We start from the raw sequence: 22,894 nt of genomic DNA, 5'->3' as shown, positions 1-22,894 counted from the left end.
GAGATTGAATGAGGATTTTTTTTTTTATGATTCTATCTTATCTTGTTTGTTGCCTTACTAACTATAACTCTTTGTCATGTGTTTTAGAGCTTGCTTTAGGGTTTAGAGTAGACATCTTTAATGTATCAAGTGATATTATACTAATTCGTATATATTATATGACCTTGAAACAAAGTATACTTCCATATCATCCCTCCAGCTTTTGTGCCTTTGTTGTCATATATTTTATTTCTAAACTTCACATTATATGGTTATTATTTTTGCTTAAGCAGTCAATTATCTTATAATGCGATTTAAAGGATGAAAACATTTTTCAGTATCTACCCATACAATTACTGTTGATGTTCTTCATTCCTTTGAATAAATCCAGTTTTCCATCTGGTTATCACTGTCCTTCTGCCTGAAGGACTTCCTTAAGTATTTCTTTAGTACAGATTACTGGTGATAGATTCTTCCAGCTTTCGTTTGTCTGGAAAAGGATTCGTTTTGCCTTCTTTTATTGAAAGGTACTTTTGTTGAGTAAAGAATTTTAGGTTGATGGATTTTTCTCCTCAGTATTTTAGAGATGTTGCTACATTGTCTTCTATCTTGATTTTTTTTTTCCAGTGGGAAATCTGCTGTCATTCTTTGTCTCTGTGTAATGTGTCTTTTTTCTCCCTTTAGCTATTTTTAAAATTCCCTCTTTATCATTGCTTTTGAGAAATTTAATTATGATGTGCCTTGGTGTAACTTCTTTTTTGTGTGTGCTTGGATTTTATTGAATTTCTTAGTTCTGCAGGCCTATAATTTTATCGAATTTAGAAAGTTTTGGCCATCATTTTTACAGAGTTTTTTTTCTGCCAATCCCTCTATCCCCTCATCTTCAGGGACTCGACTTGTGTGTGTATTTGACCCCTCAACATTATCTCACATTTCATTGACGCTTTCTTCATTCATTTTAGGCTTTTTTCTCTTATATGTTTTATTTTGGATAGTTTCTATTGTATTTTCAAGTTCATGAATCTTGTCTCCTCTAATATCTGAGTGGTTGCTTTAGGGTTTACATCATATATCTTTAACTTATTACAATCTGTCTTGTAGTGATACTAGATCCTTTCACATATGATACCTATGCTTCTCCCTTCCTAGCATTTGTCATTCAATTTATACTTGTTTAAAACTTGTTTATATTTGTTATAAACCCCACAACACGGTGTTATTACTTTTGTTAAGCTATCAACTGTTTTTTAAAGAAATTTAAATAATAAGAAATATCTTATATAATTGCCCATGTAGTTACCATTTCTGGTGCACTTAATTCCTTTGTGTAGGTCCAGATTTACCTCTGACATCACTTTTCTTCTGTCTGAAGGATGTCCTTTAACATTTTTTTATAGTGCAAGTCTGATGATGAAATCTTTCAGCTTTTGTATGTCTAAAATCATTTATATTTTACCTTCATTTTTTGAAAGATACTTTTTCATTGGATGTAGAAGTTAAGGTCAACAGTTTTTTCTTTCAGTATTTTAAAGATACTGCTCCATGTCTTCTTGCTTATGTTGTTTTCAGTAAGAATTCTGTGGTTCTTACTCTGTCTCTCTGTACATAACTTTTGCCCACCTCCTGCCCCAGCTACCTTTAAGATTTTCTCATCCCTATTTTTTTTCCTAATATTTTGTGACTTGGTATCATTTTCTTCATTTTTTTTTTATGCTTGAGATTCATAGAGTTCCTTGGCTCTTTGGATTTCTAGTTTGCAAAACATTAGGAAAAATTTCAGACATGATTAAGTCAAGTATCTTTTTGACCCAACCGTTCTCCTCTCTGCTGTGAAGACTCCACTTACATATGTTAGGTTGCTTGAAATTGTCCCACTGTTCACTGAGGGTCTTCTTTTTCTTATTCTGTCAAATCTAATCCACCATTAATACTATCCAGTGCATTTTTCATTTCATACATTGTAGTTTTTAATCTAAAAGTTTGATTTAGGTCTTTTAAAAATATATCTCATATTTCTATTTAATTTTTTGAACATACAGAATACAGTTATAATTGTCTTAGTATCTTCATCTGCTTAATATAACAGCTGTCAGTTCTGGGTTGGTTTCAACTGATATATTATTCTCCTTATTGTGACTTGTAGTTTCCTGATTCTTTCATCATCTGGTGACTTTTGTTTTGATACCAGACATTGTGGATTTTACTTTGTTGGGTGCTACATATTTTGTTGTTGTCATTGTTGTTCTGTGAATATTGGTAACATTTGTCTGGGATGCAGTTGTATTTCTTAGAAAAAGTCTGAGCTTTTCAAGTCTTAGTTTTATAATCTTGTAGGTCCAGAGTCGTGCTGAGTTTTGTTGTTGTTTGGTCACTCAGTGGTTTCGACTCTCTGTGACCCCATGGGCTGCAGCACGCCAGGCTTCCCTGTCCTTCACTATCTCCTGGAGTTTGCTCAAACTCATGTTCATTGAGTCGGTGATGCCATCTATTATTTTACCCTCTGCCACCCTCTTTAGAGTCCCCTGGACTGCAAGGAGGTTGAACCAGTCAATCCTAAAGGAAATCAACCCTTAATATTCATTGGAAGGACTGATGCTGAAGCTCCAATACTTTGGCCTCCTGATGTGAAAAGCCAACTGGAAAAAGACCCTGATGTTGGAAAAGATTGAAGGCAAAAGGAAAGGTGCCTAGTTTAGGGCTAATTTTTCCCCTTATTGAGGCAAGGCCTTCCTGAGTATTCTGCTCAATGCTCTGTAATTAAGAATTTTTCCAGTCTGGCTGGTGGGAATCAGTACTGTTCCTTGCTGGGTGCCAGTGCCAGCTGCTGTTCTCCAATCCTTTCAGATAGGTTTGTCCCCCAGCCTTAGATAGTTTTCTCTGAATCCTGTGCTGGTCATTTCTCTGCTGAATACCCAAGGGTGACCCTCTGCAGATCTCTGGGATTCTCTCTGTCCTAAGCACTCCAGGCACCTTGATTTCCCTGTGAGTCTCAGCTCCCGGACTCAGGGAGACTGCTAGATGCTGCCAGGGTTCCCTCTCCCTGCACTGCAGCCTGGAAACTCTCTCCAGGCAGGAAGCTGGACAGTCACAGGGCTCACCTGATTTGCTTCTTGTCTCACGGGTTAATGTTCCTCGTTGTCTGAGGTCTGGTTGTAGTCTTTAAACCTGTTGTTTCATACACTGTGTCTTGTTTGGTTTGTTGGCTTGAGACAGGAGTATAGAATCTAGTCTCTGTTACTCTTAACCTTGAGTGGAAGCAAACGTTCCTTCCTTTATTTTCTTAACTTGGGATTTTAAATAGTCCCCATAAGTAGCTTTTACGTTCTTGAATTGTTTCTTTAATAGTTCTCTTCCCTTAGTTCTCACTCTCCCCTCTTTCTAAAACTTATTCTGCTCTCTGCATTGTCTTTATTTCCAGCTTTTATTTTTTTATCTGTTTATTTGATTTCCAGTATTTATGTTAAAGGCTGTCTCCAACTGTCAGGTGATTTCTGGTTTCTCATTCATGTTTAAGAGGATATTCATTTAAAAGCAAAGTGGAAGCTCTTGCCTTTTTACACAATAGTATATTTTACATTTACAACAGTTAACTTCACCAAATCATACACTCACTCTTCTGCCACTTATTCCAAAGTTCCTCTCTATATTTAGTTATTTGCTAAAATTTCTCCTCCAAGATTGCTGTCAAAAGGGTTTTTTGTTTTGCTTTGTTTTAAATCTAGTAAAACTCTGTAGACTTTGTGAGTCTGGGGATATCTTTACTTCATTTAAATAGTAATATAGGGGACTTCCCTGGTGGTCCAGTGGTTAAGAATCTGCCTTCCAATGCAGGGGACATGGGTTTGATCCCTGGGTGGGAAACTAGGATCCCACATGATGAAGGGCAGCTAAGCCCACCCACCACAATTTAGAGAGAAGCCTAGGCACTGCAAGGAGAATCCTGCGTGCCATAACTAAGACCCAACGCAGCCAAATAAATAAATATATTTTTAAAAAAAGCAATATAGCTGGACATAAAATTCTAGTTCAAAGCTCTTTTTCCACAACACTTCCAAAATCATCATTCCATGATCCTCCTGTCAGTAGAGGCTGCTGACAAGTCTGACGTCTGTCTGGTTCTGGGCTGTCTTTAGATTCTTTGTCTCACACACAGTGCATCTTTTTTTCTCTTTTCCAAATGTCCTTAATGAAGCCAGGATGTCAGATTCCTCTCAAGAGAAGGGTGATGACTTGATGTGATTAAACCCTACCTACAGCTGGGGCTGTAACTCTGACCACACCATCTGTAGGGCCAGTCGCTGAGTGATCACCCTGCAGGATTGATTCTGCAGCTGTAGGAAGCTACCAACCACAGAATCATGGAAAACGCCAAGTCCTTTGTCAGTTTGTTCTCAGAGACGAAGACAGAAGAAGGAGCCCCCAAGAGGAGGAAGGTGCTGGCCTATAGGAGTCAACAGCAACCCTCAGCTTATGACCAGCAAGCAAACAGGGGCCTGGGGTCTACAACTGCAGGGAACTGAATTCTGCCAATGAGCCAAGTGAGCAGGAAATGGACTCTTCCCTAACACCTCCAAAAAAGAATACAGCCTGCTGAGGCTTTGATTTTTATCTAGCCTAGGAGGAACCATATATCAGATTTCTGACCTCCAGAATCATTACGTATTTGTGTTTTACACCATGAAGTTTGTGATAATTTGCTACCACATCAATACAAGGCTACCACAGAGCCTTACGCAAATGTCAAAGAACAGTCAACAAATTGAGACGACTGTAAGTTCTGTAGGAAGGAAACCCTTATGTCCTCAGTCTTGGGCTTTACTATGTTCCCAGATGCCTATTTCAAGAACAGGAACAAATATATATACATACATACACACACACACACACACATATATATACCATCGATTATGAAATGCACCCCTACTTTATAAATACTAAATGTGAAAAAGAATCTGGAGTTTAGAACAGATTGCATTAGAATTGACTGATGAGTTTGAAACTGATTAAATTGTGTGTAGTCTTCAGGGCCAAAACAAATCCTGAAGAAGGGAGGAAGAAAGATGCCAGGGATGGCTTGAGTAGTGCCAGGCCCTGAGGATGGCCTGTCTACCTGCTCCCCCTGACTCCCTTGGCCCTGCCCTCACTCCTCTGACTATCAGAGCCCTCCACACCTTTTGGCCCAGAGGAGAAAGACAGTAACATTGTATCTGTTGTGTGCCTTAGGTTTAATATCTTCTCTTCTTGCTCAGAAATAAGGTCAAAATCAAGAGCCCAGAGCCATGCCCTGCCTTTCTGCTGCTGCTGCTGCTGCTGCTGCTGCTGCAGCTAAATCGCTTTAGTTGTGTCTGACTCTGTGCGACCCCATAGACAGCAGCCCACCAGGCTCCCCCATCCCTGGGATTCTCCAGGCAAGAATACTGGAGTGGGGTGCTGTTTCCTTCTCCAATGCATGAAAGTAAAAAGTGAAAGTGAAGTTGCTCAGTCGTGTCCGATTCCTAGCAACCCCATGGACTGCGGCCAACCAGGCCCCTCCGTCCATGAGGTTTTCCAGGCGAGAGCACTGGAGTGAGTGCCATCGCCTTCTCCATGCCTCTCTAGTGCAGGTGAAGTTTAATAAAGGAATCTCATAAAATAGGGCTTCCTTCGTGGCTCAGCCACAAGGAATCCGTCTGCAATGCAGGAGACGCAGGAGACGCCGGTTCGGTTCCTGGGTCAGGAAGATCCCCTGGAGGAGAGCATGGCAATTCACTCCAGTATTCTTGCCTGGAGGATCCCATGGACAGAGGAGCCTGGCAGGCTACAGTCCACAGGGTTGCAAAGAGTTAGACAGGACTGAAGCAACTGAGCACGCATGCATGAACTAAACTGTAAGTGAAAAACCATTGAAAACCCCACCAGCTTACTTACAATAAAATAGCTACCTATGAAGGTGGATTTTAAATTTTGTTCCATCTACATATTTTCAAGTTTTTATTATGGGAATATGAAAATACATACAACAAATAGAGAAACCAATGTAATGAGTGCCAATGTGTTATCCAGCTTCAACCATCATCAACAATAATCTAGCTTCATCTGTTTCCTCACAGCTTGGTCTTTGCATGAGAATATTTTAAAGCAAACCCCAGCCACCATGTAATTTCACCTCTAAATACTTGGGTGCGCCTTTCCACTAAACAAGGATATTATTTTTAAAGAAATTATTCCTTTGGCATTATTATTATAACATGACATCTTAAAATAAAATTATAAGAATTTGATGGAGAAGGAAATGGCAACCCACTCCAGTATTCTTGCCTGGAAAATCCCATGGACAGAGAAGCCTGGCGGGCTACACTCCATGGGGTCACAAGAGTTAGACACGACGGAAGGAACTTAGCACACTCATAAGAATTTGAAGTGGACCATTAGGCATGAAGCTACAAGGTGGAATTAGAGGGGAAAGACTAGAAGTAAAGTGTTTAGCTCTGTATTAGTTTCCTGTTGCTGCTGTAACAAATAACTAGAACTTTAGTGTCTTTAAACCACACAAATTTATTACCTTACTTCGCAGTTTTGAGGGTCAAAATCCAAAAACCAGTGTTCGTGGGTCACAGTTAAAGTGTCCGTAGGCCTTCCTTCCTTTCTGGAGCCCTAGGGGAGAATCTGTCCTTGGTTCATCCAGTTTCTAGAGGCCACCTACATTCCTTGTCTCATGGTACCCTTCCCCCATCTTCAAAGTCAGAAATGTTGCATGGCTCTGACCATTTTTTATTTTGTGGCTATATCTCCCTCTCTGTCCCTTCTGCTTTTCTCTTCCACTGTTAAGGACCTGTAGATTACACTGGGCCCACCAGGATAATCCAAGGTGATCTCCTTATTTTAAGGTCAGCTGACTGTCAACCTTAGTTTCATCTGCAAACCTGATTCTGCTTTGCCACGGACCTAACATCATCCCAGACTCCAGGGATAAACTGAGATGCAAACATCTTTAGGGGCCCATTATTTGGCTTACCATAAGCCCCTTCCTCCATTAGGTGTGTGGTTGGGGACAGCAGCCGGGAGAAGCAAATAATAGCAATATCTGGAAGGAATTCAAGTTCTATAGAGTTGGCCAAAAGGTTTGTTTCGATTTTTCCCTAAGACGTTTTGGAAAAACCTGAATGAACTTTTGGGCCAACCCAATACTGGCACGGTGGTGAAGAATCCTCCTGCCAATGCAGGAGACTTGGATTTGATCCCTGGGTCAGGAGGATCCCCTGGAGTAAGAAACGGCAACCCACTCCAATATTCTTGCCTGGGTAATTCCGTGGACAGAGGAGCCTGGCAGGATAACAGTCTAGGGGGTCGAAAGGGTCGGGCACTTCTGAGCAACTGAACATGAACACGTATAGCAATACATAAGAAGCTTCAGGGAAAAGTCTTCCAGTACCCCTAATCATAAGGAAAGAGATATGAAAGATGCAAGGAAAACTGAGAAGTTCCTTTGTGTGATTTGCCAGCCTTGGCTGTATGTTTGGAGTAGAAGGGTGGTGGTGAAATCCTCCCTTTTTCTCTCTAAACAGGGATTTAGTTGTGATAGGAAAAGTCACCGTGGAACTTTTAAAAATTATAGGACTGTAAACCCATGATAAAGATAGGTCTTTGGCCCACAGGTGAGGTGGCTGGCACTGTGTTGCTCATGTGCCTTTGCCAGGAAGGCCCGGGGCCAGGAGGGAAAACAGCATCAGGATGAGGGGAGGGACCCCAGCGTCCCCCACTGGGAGTCAACTTACAAAGAGGCCAGTTGACTTGGATGTGAATCACACTGGTCTGAACAAGAGCACAAACCCAAGAAAAAAATATTTTTGAATGAGGTGTTGATGATTTCATTTTATCTGTTCTTTTGAAACATTAAGGAATATCAGGCTTCATTTGTTCAGATTTATTAGGGGTTGCATGGAAGAGGGAAAATTTTTAAAAATAAAAAACAAAAAGAAGAGCAAAATCTTGTTTTCATTTGGCTCACACCTGTCTCTTACACATCGTTTCCAGGCCTTAACTGCATTTTTGTAAACCAGAGTTTACCTGTAAACTTTCCTTTCTTCAAGATAGCCGATTGCCAGAATTTGCTGACTCGTGTATGCTCACATGGTGATCCACACCTGCTGGTTGCTGCTTGTTGTTTATTTGTAAAACCTCCTGAGGTTTTACAGGAGGTTAACTTGGAAACCATTTCCAAATGCTATCACGTTAGTATTCCTCACTCATATTTTCTTTTTCTAAAATTGTATTATTAATAATGTGCAACTCTCCTGTGCATTTTTATTAAACTAGCAGTGCTTTGTCCTTTGTGTTTCTCTGTGTGTGTGTACACATTGCACACTTTTACCTGTGCATGGATGTAAAGGAACCAACCAGTCACAAAGGAAACACCAGATACTGTTCTGCTTTCACCCCAAAGTGACTTTTTAAGGCTTGTTGAATTATATTATTGGGGGTTTGAGTAAGACATTTGAGTGCAGGGCAAATCAGAGCAAGCAAAGCATTGAGGCAGACTCATAACTGTTTTATCTTAATTTTACTGTAAAATAAAGCTGTGGCTGCAACCACAGTTGTGGGTCGTGCTCCCTATATTGATTTATTCAGCTTTAAAAGAAAGGCTCGTCCCGCCTTTGCCACGTGCAGGCCATGTTCAACGAGCCACCCACCTTCCTTGTGACCAGTTCAGAAGACAGACACAAGGACCCCAGACACTTGCAGGCTCCTCTCTCAGGGACATGGGAGGAGGGGTCCCTCTTGGAGGCTGTGTGGGCATCTCCACCCTCCGCACTTCCCTCAGGACCCATCTTGCCAGGGTTCCTGCCCAACTCTGCCAAGAACGTCTATGAGGCAGAGACTGATGGAAAGAAAGTGAGTGGGAGGCAGCTCAACTGAGCGTTCACTCCAGGAGTTTCAGTGTTGGTTGTTCCGTCTGACTTGAGGACGGGCCTGTCTAGCTTCAAGCATTGCTCCCAGCTTGTGCTTCCTCATGAAACCGGGGCTCTAGGGAGGAGGGGAGTCCCTCTGGCAGCCAGGAGGAGCCAAAGAAGCCCTGGGCACCGCCTCTGCTGTCATTCATCACAAAAGCTTTCCTTCTGTCTCCTATTTTTCCCAAGGGGAAGGGTTAGCAAATTCTGAAAAGTCTCTCTCTTCGCTTCGAAAGGAAAAATAGAACAAGGGCGGAAAAAAGGGAAGGCATCAGTTCATCTTTTGTTTGGGAGAAAACCTTAGGCCAGTAACAACAACAAACATCAATTGTGGCGGGTGGCCTCAGCCTTGCAGAAGGCCGTCCAGGCCACATGAGAATCCAGGGAATTTGAAATGGCGGCGTTTGTGGTGGCTTGCAGATTTCCACTGGCGAGTTCTTTAAAGCCAAAGAATTATAATTAAAATAGAACTGGATCCAATTATATCTGCCTGCTGTCTGAAAGGATGGAGCTGGTAATGAGAATCACATGTCTAAACTCCAGCTCCCTCTATTTCCAAGCAAGCTGTCCCATGAGAGAAATTCCTTCTTTTCAGCAAAGCTCCATATACCACATTTCTCCCCACTCTTCAGCTACTGTGGTTTTGCACTGATTTTTAATAAGCCCAGGCAGTGGAGTTCCAGTCACAGCAAATGCTTCATTTCTCTCTCCTTTCTTCTCTTTATGAGACACATCAGGGTGATATGATATCAATCTTTTTGTTTCAAAGACAGAGGTCAGGAGAGTAGAATGCTGAGTCTCAACCACTCAAGATGCTTCCTCCCGGGAATGACAGACTAGGTAGCTCAGGCCATTTCCACTTGGGATGTTGTCAGACTGTGAGAAAGTGGCTGGGTTATGCAGGTGAGGTGAGGAGCTTACTTGGTGGCCAGAGGAGACCAGTTGTGGGGAGAATTTTACCCACTGGGTGAATGAGTCTCAGATAACATCAATGGCACATCATCAATGGCAGTCTGTACTGGGGTAGAATGCCATGGTTGCCAGGAATAAATAGATTATGTAAGAGTGTCATTCTTGTCACTGTTACGACCACGACTCATGACAGATTTAGTTTGTGTAGGTCAGATCCATTCAGGGACAGGACATCCGGATGCTATTCTCCTTTCAGGAAGCCCTAGAAGCAAGAACAGGGGCAGAGTCAGCCCCTTGGTACCCAACTGTTAGAGACAGCCACGTACAAGTCTTTGAGTTAGACGTATGTTTTCATGTGCTTATTAATTATTTGAATTCTTCTTTGGTGAGATATCTGTTAAAATCTTTTGCTCATTTTTAATTGAGTTTTTTGACTTATTGAATTGTTAGAGCTCCTTTATATCATTCTAGATAAAAATTTTTTTATCATAGATTGCAATTATTTTTCCATAGATTGTGGTTTGTTGTTTTATTTTCTTAATTGTATTTTTTGAAGAGCAAAAGTTTTCAATTTTGATGAAGTCTAATTAGGCTTCCTTGGTGGCTCAGACAGTAAAGAATACGCCTGCACTGTGGGAGACCTGGGTTCGATCCCTGGGTTGGGAAGATCCCCTGGAGGAGAGCATGCAACCCACTCCAGTATTCTTGCCTAGAGAATCCCCATGGACAGAGGAGCCTGGTGGGCTACAGTCCATGGGGTCACAAAGAGTCGGACACGGCTGAGCGACTAAGCTCATCTAAGAACTCTTTTACCTAACCCAAGGTCACAAAGATTTCATACAATGTTGTCCTAGAAGTCATAGGTTTTGCTTTTACTTTAAGCATGTAATTAATTTGGGGAGTTAATTTTTGCATGTGTCATGAATTGAGGATCTAAGTTCCTGTCTGTCCATTTGGATATCCAGTTGTCTCAGCAACATTTGTTGAAGGTCATTTTTCTGAACAGAACTGCTGTGGTACTTTTGTTGAAAACTGATTGACTATAAACATAAGGGCTTCCCTGGTGGCTCAGATGGTAAAGAATCCGCCTGCAATGCTGAAGACCTGGATTCGATCCTTGGGTTGGGAAGATCCCCTGAAGGAGGGCATGGCAACCCACTCCAGTATTCTTGCCTGGAGAATCCCCATGGACAGAGGAGCCTGGCGGGCTACAGATGATAGGGTCACAAAGAGTCAGACACGACTGAGCGACTAAGCACAGCACACATAAATATAAGGGTTTATTGCTGAATTCTCAGTTCTAGTCCTGTTATCTGTATGTTGATCTTCATGCCAATAGCACATTTTCTTGATTACTGTGGCTCTGTAATAAGTTTTGAAATCAGGTAGTGTGAGTCCTTCAAGTTTGTTCTCCTCTTAAAAAATTGTTTTTGCTACAAGAAATTCTGTTGAGATTTAGATAATGATCCTGTTGGCCAGTCTGGAGAGAACTGCCATCTTAATAATATTGCTTCTTTCAGTCCATGAAGATGGAATATATCTCTATTTATATCTTTAAATTCTCCTGTATTCTCTTTAAATTCCCTTTTTAGTGTACAAGTCTTGCACTTCTTGAGTTATATTTATTGTTAAGTATTTTATTCTTTAGGATGCTGTCATGAATGGGATTTTCTTAACTTTCTGGACTGTTCATTGTGAGTTTATAGGAAAAATTAATATATTATATATCAATCTTGTATCCTGAGATTTTCTACATTCTGAGTGATGCTGTCTGTGGATAAAAAACAGTTTTACTTTTTCTTTTCCAATGTGCATATGGTACATTTGGTTGATCTTTCTTATTTCATTGTACTGGCTAAAACCTTCATTATTATGCTGAGAACAGATATCCTTTTCCTCTCAGCTTATTTTCCTCTCAGCTTATTTGACTTTGACTTGAAAGCCTGTGTCTTATAGACAACATATGGTTGGTTTTTGCTTTTTATTCAGTCTAACTATCTCTGATGTTTGACTGGAATATTTATTATTACTGTAATTACTAATATGGTTGAATTTGTATGTGTGTTACTTTCCTCTTTGTTTTCTATATGCCTTGTGTCTTTTTTATTTCTTCTTACTCCCTTCTTTTGTATTCAACAAAGAATTTTGTATAGTGTTTTAATTCTTGGTTGATTTTTTAAAAGTATACTTTTCAGTTATTGTCTAAGTATTTGCTGTAGGAATCACAATGTGCATTTTAACATAGCACAACCTACCTCAGGTTAATATTAACTCAACCTAGTAAAATATAGCAACTTTCTTTAATGTAGTTTTTCTCCCTACCTCACTTTTCTGCTGTTAGGGTTACATATATATTGCTCCAACTATATACATTATAAACTGCAAAATACGCTTGCTTTATATAATCTTATTTCATTTAAAGAAATAATAGAAGAAAAAAGACAATATATATTCATTAAGTCTTTTATAATTACCCACATTTTTACCATTTCTAGTCTTCATTTCTTCTTGTGGATTCAAGCTACCAATTGAAGTACTTTTCTTCCCTCCTAAGGGACTTCTTTTAGTATTTTTTGTAATTTAAGTCTGTTAGCATCACAGTATCTCAGTCTTTGTGTTTCTGAGAATATCTTCATTTCACTTGCACTTTTGAGTGTGTTTTGCCGGGTATGGAATTCTCAGCTGACAGTTGCTTTCTTCAGCACCTTAAACACATCATCCTGCTGCTCTGTGGCCTCCAGTTTTTCTGATGAGATTTAGCCATTATTTGTATTGCTGTTCCCCTATGTATGATTAGTTTTTCTCTTGCTACTTTCAAGATTTCCTCTTAGTTTTTTGGTTAGAAGAGTTTGATGTGATTAAGTGAAGATATCTTTGTGTTTTTCCTCCTTGGGATTCAATGGTATGTTACGATCTATGAGTTTGAGAGGTTTTCAACCATTATGTCTTCAATTTTTTTTCTGCTCCTATTTCTTTTTCCTCTTTTTCTGGGACTCCCATTTTGCAGTTGATATGCTTGATGTTGCTTCATAGGTCTCTGAGACTGATTGTTTTTCTTCAATCTTTTTTCTCTGTTTTTCAGATTGGATAACATTCTATTGATTCATCTTCAAATTCACTGATTTCTTCTTCTGATGTTTCAAATCTACTGCTGATCCCATATAATAAAATTTTCATTTTGTTATTCTATTTTTCAACTCTAGAATTTCCATTTGGCCTTTTAAAAAAATTTATTTATTTTTATTGATGTTCCTACTTGTTGAGTCATTTTAATAATATTTTCCTGAAATTCTTTAAATATGGTTTCCTGTAGTTTTTTTAAATACTTAAAATACCTTTGAAGTCTTTGTCTGTTAAATCCAACATCTGGGCCACTCAAAGAAAGTTTCCGTTGACTTTTTTTTCTCCTCGAAGTATGGGTAACACTTTCTTGTTATTTTGCATGACTTGTAAATTTTTTCTTGAATATTGGATATTACAGATATTATAAGAAATCTAGATTAGGTTTTCTTTTCATCTTCTGAGATTCTTAATTGTACTGCTTTTTGTTTGTAACATGCAACTTGATCTGCAGAATCTGTTACCCCACAGTATGCATCAGTTGACAATTCAGTTCAGTTTTCCAATTCTTATTTGTATTTTTTCCTTTGGGGGTCTGGGTTCTTTGGGGTCACCTCTGTGTTTGTATAGCTTAATGGCCACTCAATGATTGGTCAGCAGTTGTGCTTAAACACCACCCTCTGCTGGTAGATCTGTGTTTGAATTGGGGGATGTATTCAAATTTGTCAATTTTCAACTCTACCCTTGCTGTTACTTTAATACCAGGCCCTCTTGGGTCTCCACCGTGCATGCACACAGGCTACCAGACAGCCAGGGTTATGTCAAATGCTTACCAGGATCTCAGTAGCTATCTCATTTCCAGGATTTTCCTATTCAATTTCTGGCCAGTCTTATAAACTCATCCCAACCAAGACCGCAGGTTTTCAGGCTAGGAGATCTGCAGACTTTTCCCATTTGCTGTGGACTGTGGGTTTCTACTCTACTCCAGATCAAGTGAAGGCCATTACTATCCTGGAAGAACAGGCTGACTGGGTTGGGATGGTGGATGGAGTCAGTTCCAGGCAAGAAGGCCAGGTAGCTTCACTGTTTTTATCTGTGTCTCCATAGTTTTTCATAGTTATGTGCATGTGTGCTTGGACTTCCCAGGTGGTGCTAGTGGTAAAGAACTCACCTGCCGATGTAGGAGACTTAAGAGATGCGGGTTCGGTCCCTGGCTCTGGAAGATTCCCTAGAGGAAAGCTTGGCAACCCACTCCAGTATTCTTGCATGGAGAATCCCGTGGATGGAGGAGCCTGGTGGGCTATGGTCCATAGGGTCGTAAAGAGTCAGACATGACTTAAGTGACATAGCATGCATGTTTGCCTGTGGTTAAATTTTCAGAGCCCCAAAATGATGGGGTTTTTTACAGTTGTGTCCAGTTTTATGGTTTATTTTAGTGGGGCAGTTTTGTTGATCTCTTTACTCCTTTGTAGCTGAAAGTATAACCACATACAATTATTTTTAAAGAAATGCATTTTAGTATTTTTAAGCATGATATATTATCATTTGGACTATGAATCAGTGCTAGTAAGTAAAATCAAATTTAGAAAAACTGATCTTTTGGCTAAGATCAAGTGTAGGAAAATAATAGTTCACAATAATGTGACTTTGACATTTTATTAATATGATCAGAAACAGAAAAGTTTTGCAAAAGACATTTTGAAATAATTCCTAAGTTTTCAACTCTTGGATTTGAAAAATTTCTCTGAATAATATGTCTCATATTTTTATAGCAGGAAATTATTTGAAATTTTTAATTTAGCAACAAGCATATGAATGAACTGGAGTCTAAATTGAAGAAGTCTAAATGTATTCCTGACTTGATTGTTATTGAGGCTTAATATAAATATTTTCCAGGTGTCCTGTGAGGGCAGGCATGATTTATATACTTGCTATCCTCTTTTAAATGGATTCTATGGTCTCAGGAGAATGTGGAGGTCAGCCTGTGGACCAGGACTGTGGCCATTTCAGGTGTTCAGTCTGACAACCTTCCTTGGGTCCTTTCCAGCTCTCCTCCTTTTCAGCCCATTCCTCTTACCCTGTTCTGGATGGGGACAAGGGAAGAGGGCCTGGGGGACATCCAGCCTTGGTCTCAGAAGCCACAATGTCCTCAGGGCAGACTGAGGCATTCCGGGATCCTGGAAGCAGGGCAAAGAGTCATCCCTCAGGAGGATGAGGGGACATCTGGAAGGAAAGGCTTTCCTACTGGAAGCACCACAAGCTTGTCCCCAGCGAAGTCTGAAGCCATTGACCATCCCCTTCTTCCCTGGTTTTCCTTTAAGCTCCTGTTTTCATCACCAGCCAACTCATCTTTCCTTAAGTCTTAGTCTCTCCTAAAGAGAAGCTCCAAGGTTCATCTTCATCTCCCCGGGCTCAGACCATCAGATGATCTGCAGCCTCACATCGAGGATTCCCTATTCTTTTTTCTTTTATTTCTTTTCTTTTAAAGTTATTTATTTATTTATTTTTGACTGCGCTGGGTCTTTGTGGCTGCACGAGCTTTTATCCAGTTATGGCAAGCAGGTTCCTCTGTTGCAGAACTCGGGCTTCTCATTGCGGTGGCTTCTCTTCTTGCGGAGCACAGCTCTAGGGTGCTTGGGCTTCAGTAGTTGCAGGAAGCAGGCTCAGTAGTTGTGGCGCCCAGGCGTAGTTGCTCCACGGCATGTTGAATCTTCCCGGACCAGGGATCAAACCTGTGTCCTCTGCATTGGCAGGCGGATCCTCAACCACTGAACCACTAGGGAAGTCCAGTGAGTCCCTGTTGTTGAACTTTCCCCTCTACTTCGATTCCAGATGACTCCTGCTGTGTGCCCTTCATCCTTGCCCAGTCCCAGACACTCTCTGTTTCCCACTTCACTGCCCTGCTCAGGAATGAATGGCTCCCTACTACTTACACAAGGGGCTTCCCTGGTGGCTCAGATGGTAAAGAACCTGCTTGCAATGCAGGAGACCCAGGTTTGATCCCTGGGTCGGGAAGATCCCCTGGAGGAGGGCATGGAAACCTACTCCAGTAGTCTTGCCTGGAGAATCCCATGGACAGAGGAGCCTGGAGGGCTACAGTCCATGAGGTCACAAAGAGTCGGACACGACTGAAGCGACTTGGCACACACGCACATGTCCCATGTGACTGGAAGACGATGTGAAGATAGACACACAGGAAGGACACCGTGTGAAGGCACAGGACAGGCAGACTCAGAGGGGAGACAGCTGCGTGAAGATAGAGGCAGAGTGCTGCTACCTAGGAGCCAAGGAACACCTGGGGCCATGAGGGTCTGGGACAAGCGAGCGGGGATCCGACCCTGGAGACTTCAGAGAGAAAAACCCCCCGCTGACAACTTGATTCCAGGCTTCTAACCTCTAGAATTGTGAGAGGAAAGTTCTGTTGTTTTAAGCCCCTCAGTTTGTGGCACTTGGTTACAGCAGCCCTAGGAAACTGATAAATGCGGTGTGGATCCTTGGTCAAATTTGCTTCTGTCTTCACAGTTCCCACGCCTGTTTCCAGCCTGGCACACCAGCCTGGCTGCCAGTTTCTCTCCTGGGCCACATGGTCGTGCCATGTGTGGGTCAGTGGCTTTGGAAGCAGGCTCATTTTATAGACTTGGATTTTTAAAAGACAGCCTTTTTATTTTTTCCCACAATTTCGCACACTTCCCAGCATCTGGTCTGTTACAGAGGAAAGTATCTGTCATGCTCACAGTGAGATTACAGCTGTTTCTCGGGCACTACTGAAGCACTAGCCAGGCCAAGTTGACACCCTGTGTACGAGAAATGGCAAGAGTGTATGGCTGGTGTCCTGGATACGGAGTGCTGTTCCAGGGAGAGGCCAGGTGGGGACCGGGCTGAATGGTGTCATGCTGGCGTCTTTGGATCTGGTCCCACCTCCCTGATGCAGGGCCTTCGCAAGGTTGCTCCCTCTGCTGGGGACTCTACCTAGCTGCCAATCCCACTGTGTGTCTCAACCCAGGTGTCACCTTCTTATCTGACATTTGCTGTTGTTCAGTTGTGCAGTCATGTCTGACTCTTTGAGACCCTGTGGACTGCAGCAGGCCAGGCCTCCCTGTCCTTCACTATCTCCTGGAGTTTGCTCAGATTCATGTCCATTGAGTCAGTGATGCTACCTCCCCCATTCTTTACTTGCTTCATAACTTTCATTATGATTTGTCTCTATTTTATTTATTCATCTGCTCACTTTTTTTTTGCCACGGTGAGTATAAGAGCTATGCCTGCTTTATTCCTCAGCTCTACCTCTGATATTGAGCACTGGTCACCACACATATCAGGTCCTCAAAACCTCCTGTTAAATGAATGCATTCCTACCTCAGGGACATATATGCAGACACTCGACCATCCAGGGGGGTTTTGTTCTAAACTGCCAGGCTCCCAGACCTGCCTCCCATGGCCCTGGAGGCTAATGATTAAGTTACAGCCTGATGTTCCTTGTCCTTAGGCGGCCCCTCATTTTTACCCACATGATTCTCATCCTCCACTGTCAACATGCTCTCTGGGTTCCCAGTGCAGACTTGGGGTTTTCTAAGAAGAAACGTAAGAAGCTCCTACTTATGTTACCAAAGATCTGCATGTACACATGACCAGAAGAGGCACAGACAGAGCCCGCCAGAGCAGGGGAGACACCAGATTCATCCAGGGAGTCTGCAGCAGCCTCCTCACTGCCTCCCTGCTTCTTCCCTGCGCTCCCCCCACAACCCTCAGTCTAGTCTCCACGCAGCAGCCAGAGGAGTGGATTACAGGGGAAGTTAGCCCACATCATTCTGCTTCTCAGAACCATCCAAACCTCCCCTGACCACCAGGAGTGAAAGCCCGGGACCTCACCGTGCCCGGCAGACCCTAGCTCCCTCTCTGACTCACCTCTGTACCCTGTCCCTTGGGGCCTGCCCTCTACCCCCGCATGCCACATTCTCTTCTGCAGTAGGGCCTCTGCCAGAGAGAGTGTCCACCAGATAAATGCATCTCTCGAGTCTTTCAAGTCTTGGTTCAAATGTCACCTTTTCAGTGGGCCCACTGGGGCCACTCTATTTTTTTTAATTAAACTTTTTATTGTGGGACAATTGTAGATTCACTTGTAGTTACAAGAAATCATACAGGAAGATCTGTGTCTTTACCCTGTTTACCTGCCATGGTGATGTCTTACACACCTACATCTTACACACCTGGGACGCCAGCATCGACAGTCAAGGTACAGACCATCTCTGGCCCTGCCAGGATCTTCCTGCTGTCCCTTTCATAGCCACACACACTCCCCTCTGGCCTCACCCCCTCCAGATCCCTGGAAACCACTCATCTGTGTTCCATTTCTAGAACGTTGTCATTTCAAGAATGTTCTTTATGTGGAATTGTATAGTATGTAACCTTTTGGGATTGACTTTTTCACTCAGAATAATTTTTGGAGATTCCTCCGGGTGCCTGGGGGTATCAATGGTTAGTCCCTTTTCCTTGCTAAGTAGTGTTCCAAAGTGAGGAAGCGCCAGTTCATTTGATATTTCAGTCGATGAAAGGCAACTGTGTTATTTCCAGTTTGGGGCTCTTACAAGTAGAGCTACCATGGAGATTCATGGATAGGTTTTTGTGTGGTCACAAGTTTTCATTTCTCTAGGAGAAACGCCTGAGGGTACAATCCCTAGATTGCGTATTAATTGCATGTTTAAGTTTTAAAGAAACTGGCATTCTATCCTGATCTATAAGCTCCCTCCTCACACCCAAAACATCCAACACCTTTTATCCCTGCTTTGTTTGTATCTTTTCCACAGCAGTTCTCTTTCTAATGTAACATTTGCTGTTGTTTATTCGCTCAGTCCTGTCTGACTCTTTGCGACCCCGTGGACTGTAGCCCACCAGGCTCCTCTGTCCATGGATTTTCCCAGGCAAGAACACTGGAGTGGGTTGCCGTTTCATTCTCCAGGGGATCTTCCCGACCCGGGGATCGAACCTGCATCTCCTGTATTGCAGGTGGATTTTTTAACAGCTGAGCCACCAGGGCTTCCCAGGTAGTATAATGGGCTTATTTATTTATTAGATGCATTGCATTTGATCTGTCTTACCCATCCCCTCCCCCCCAGTGTTGTTCTGGGCCTGAGCAGGCCCAAGAAGCGCCCGTGTGGGTACAGACCTGAAGTCAGCTCCCCGACTGGCTGTCTCCACTGGGGAAAGCTCACTGACATCTTGAGGGCATACAGAGGCCAGTGAGACCACGAACCGCCTAACGTGGTTGTGATGACGAGGCTGACCGGGTGCACGTTCCCCAGCTGAAGCAGTCCACTGGGCTTACAAGCAAATCACATCGAGCTCAGAACACAAATTAGCGCTCTCCAGAAGTAAAACTTTCTTGCAGGCAAAGTTTTAACTAGAAACTCTTGTTGATTTATGACCTGACCAAGCAGACCTGAGGTCCATACAGGCCCTGGCCCCCCCAGCAGCGCTTCTCAGCATCACCAGTCCCAGGGGAAGGAGTCTTACTGCAAATGAGCAGAAAGGAGTCTAGTTAAAAACATCAGAGAGCCCGAGAGGCAGGAAAAGCAAGACAGAACTGTATTTCAGCCTGAAAAGTGAAAACCAAATAAACAAAGCTGACTGTCGTGGCAGCGGGCCAGCTCAGCTGTGTAAGTGAACAGCAAAAACATTCCTCTGCTCTGTGGAAGCCCCTGGAAGAAGTCCAGAACCTTGTGTACTTAGCCGGACCGGGAGGTTGTTGTTATTGTTATCATCACCATAAATTCATTTCTTTCTTACTACATTGGTTTCTTTCATTTTGAACCTTCGCTTGACATCTGTACTGATCAGGTGAATGCTGGAAGAAATGGTTAAGTAGTATTGTAAAATAATGCTTTGGCTTGACTCAAAGTGGAAATGTTTATAGTGTTCTCGTTAACACCAGATGATGTCAGCCTGACTATTGTGCCTCTTTCTCAAAAACACAGGGGGCTGAAAAAAAAAAAACCCTCACAAACAATCCAAAATGAGTCCAGGCTCTCAAAGACTTTTCCTCCATAAATATCCTCCTGCGCGACTAGGTCCACAAGGGGGTTGGGAATGTAGCAGCTCTTGAGTTTTGGAAACTCATGTCTTGTCATCCAAAGTGTCACCTGGAGAGGTGACTCTGGTGTCACTTGTCCAAGAGCTGCCTCTGTCCCCTCCCTGCCTGGCTCTGCAGGATCTGACATATCTGCTTTGATCCTGCGACTCCTAGTCCCCACTTTTCTTCCTGACCCTTTTTCCTCCTCCATTTTATCCTTCTTTTTCTTCCCTCTCCTCCCCTCAATATAGGCTAAATCAACTCATTTAACCAACTGACCCAACTCGGCCTTAGCCCCGAAGTGTCTATAATGGAAATACAGCTGCAGGTAATCTGCCTTCCTCACCTGGGAACTGCGACTCCCCAGTTGCCCTGGGCAACAGGAAGGCGGTGTGGAGGCCCTGGGCATGGCTTGTGCCAGGGTGCAGTCCTCAGTGTTCTTCTCCAAGCAGACCAGCCTGCCCCTGCCCGAGCCCACCCCCTGTAAGTTCCACCTGGTCGCCCTGAGCTTGCTCAGGGTCCCTGAGGGACAACCACAGGAGATGAGCACTCTGGTCTCCTAACAGTGTCCTGGGGTGGAGGAGGGGTTGTGAGGAAGGTATTACTGCAGGCTGCAACATGATCTCTAGGGATGATTATCAGCTTGTGGGAGAAAAGCAAAACTAATCTCCAGAGAGTCTTCAAAGACCAAAATATAAATTCTCAGTGAACACAGCAAGTGATGGAAAGGAGAACAGGCAAGTGCCTGCCCAGGCTTGCAGCGCTAGGTCAGGGAACCACAGGAAGGACGGCTGTCCTCAGAGTCAGAGGCCCCAGGGCCTGGATCCTTGGATCAGGCTATTCTGGGCCAGTCTCATGGTGGCTCCTGTATTAGTCCGCCCAAGGCTGCCGTAACAGAAACCCAGTGTGTGGATGACTTAACACACAAGAAATTTATTTTGTCACAGTTCTGGAGGCCAGTTATTCAAGATCAAAGTCCAGCAGCGTCAGTTTCTGGTGAGGGCTCTCTTTCTGGCTTGCAGACAGCCACCTTGCTGCTGTGACCTCACATGGCCCTTCCTCGGTGCATGCACACAGAAATGCTCCCTAGTGTGTCTCCATATAGGAAATCAGTCCTGTGGGATCAGGACCCATCCTCATGACCTCATGTAACCTTAGTACCTTCCCGCAGGTCCCATCTCTGAATACAATCACATGGCGGGTTAGGACTTCAACATATGAATTTGGGGGGGGGGCACAGTTCAGTCACAGCCGCACCTCAGGAACTGGTGTCCCACTTCCCAACCTGGAAGAAGGCCAGGACTCTCCAGCATCATCTTGGCTCATGTCTGCTCAGGAAGCGTGTCTGCTGCTCTGGGTGGGGGCCGGGGCCCTAAAGGGATCAGTGTGCCCTGAGTGCCCTGTCGAGACAAAAGCTCAGCTGACAGCAGGGCAAGTTATGGTGCACAAGTTCCTTCCAAACTGAGCTGAAGTGCAGATTCAGGAGCTGTGTGCTCATCCTCAGCCAAGCAAGCCGGATGGGAGGGAGGCGCAGGCCATGGTGTATCTCAGACAGCCAACTGGCCTGCTTGTGAGAAGCCAGGCGTCCCCTCCCCACTTCCCACGCCCATACAAGGAGGATACACAGTGAGCACTGGGCACCCATGAGGTTGTGTGCTGTTTGCACATGCCCACGTGGGTGGAGCCCCGAGAAGGAGGGAGGAGCTCTCAGGAGGAAGGGGTGCGAGGAGACTGACCTCCCCACCTTTCTGTGTGCCTCCTGGGGTAGCCGGCCCCTGGCGTAGCCGGCCCCTGGGTTGGCCACCCTGCAGCCATCTCTCTCTCTCTGGCACTATGCCTCCCTGGTGTTTGTCTCTAAACCTAGACTCTGAAAGAGTCATCAAGTGCCTTGTGACAAAAATTAGAGGCCTGCTGCTCTTGCCCCTCTGCAGCCAGCTCTCCCCGCCACGGAAGTGGGCCTCTGCTTCCGCCCCTGGCGGGACAGGGGCAAAAGGAGTCATGCTTCGGGAGAAGGTCACGGTATTTTAAAAGGAGATTAAAAATTACTTAGCTGGAGGCCACAAATGGGCATCAGAACGCTCCCATTTAGTGCTGGCAGCCTTAACGTGTGTTATATAAGGCAGAGCTGGGCCCTAAATGACCTGTGACTTGGAATATGCTATTGTCAACAGGATAATATTTGGAAATGTCCTTTTCCCCCATGTGGAAGTGGACGTGTTAGTCTCAGTCACGTCTGACTCTTTGCGACCTCACGGACTGTAGCCCTCCAGGCTCCTCTGTCCATAGAATTCTCCAGGCAAGAATACTGGAGCAGGTTGCCATTCCCTCCTCCATGGGGGTCTTCCAACCCAGGGATCGAACTGCATTGCAAGCATATTCTTCACCATCTGAGCCACCAGGGAAGCCCCTTGCACCCATGTAACAGGTATCCGTAGAACCCCCAGCTGCACTGGGCCAGAACATCACTAGAGATGCATCAGTAAGCCACTCAGACAGAGTTCCATCCATGGAGCTCACACTTAAGCAGGAGGAAATAGACCATGAGCCGCTAACAGAGTAGATCAGTGAATTGCACTGTGTAGCAGATGTCAGATAGGTGTCAAAGAAGGAAAAAAAGAAAGAAAATGCGAGAAGGGCAGTAATAGGATGGGTGGAGCAGGTTACAACTGTGGTCAGAGAAGGCTTCTTGGGGGAAGGGACACTGAGAAAAGGCAGAAGAGCAGGAGAGGGTCAAGTTGAAAGTGGGATAAGAGCCTTCTCACCAGAAAGAAGAGCCAGTGCAAAGGCCCTGAGGCAGATAAGATAAGCAAGAGTTCATGGATGAAGTTTTCAGGGACCCACAAGCAGAGTGGAGAGACGACAGATGCCCACAGGGATCGAGGTCCTCCTCCAACTAATCTTCAAGAAGTCCCCTCAACTCTGGTTTTCTGAGCCCCAGGCCAGGAGACCA

The 22,894-nt window shown here is 43.7% G+C and overlaps 2 long non-coding RNA genes across 3 annotated transcripts; one reads left to right on the top strand and one right to left on the bottom strand.

The window, feature by feature from the left end:
• Window positions 1–8,503: 8,503 nt before the first annotated feature.
• On the bottom strand, window positions 8,504–18,180 carry LOC145534602 (uncharacterized). Its single transcript, XR_014074789.1, has 2 exons — window positions 18,086–18,180; window positions 8,504–10,080 (listed from the first exon to the last, which is right to left on the bottom strand). It is a non-coding gene; the product is annotated as an uncharacterized LOC145534602 (long non-coding RNA).
• Window positions 18,181–18,269: 89 nt separating this feature from the next.
• Window positions 18,270–19,661, top strand: LOC145534608 (uncharacterized). Of its 2 annotated transcripts, none has more exons than XR_014074796.1 (2): window positions 18,270–18,353; window positions 18,992–19,661. It is a non-coding gene; the product is annotated as an uncharacterized LOC145534608 (long non-coding RNA). The 2 variants fall into 2 exon arrangements; XR_014074797.1 differs by having other exon boundaries at window positions 18,276–18,353; window positions 18,728–19,661.
• Window positions 19,662–22,894: the final 3,233 nt, after the last annotated feature.

This window comes from Giraffa tippelskirchi, chromosome 14 (assembly GCF_054371585.1).
Source record: "Giraffa tippelskirchi isolate mGirTip1 chromosome 14, T2T-mGirTip1v1.2.pri, whole genome shotgun sequence".
In the NCBI taxonomy this organism is placed as follows: Eukaryota; Metazoa; Chordata; class Mammalia; order Artiodactyla; family Giraffidae; genus Giraffa; species Giraffa tippelskirchi.
The sequence above is the reverse complement of the archived record's forward strand: the minus strand, read 5'-3'. Positions and strand labels throughout refer to the sequence as shown.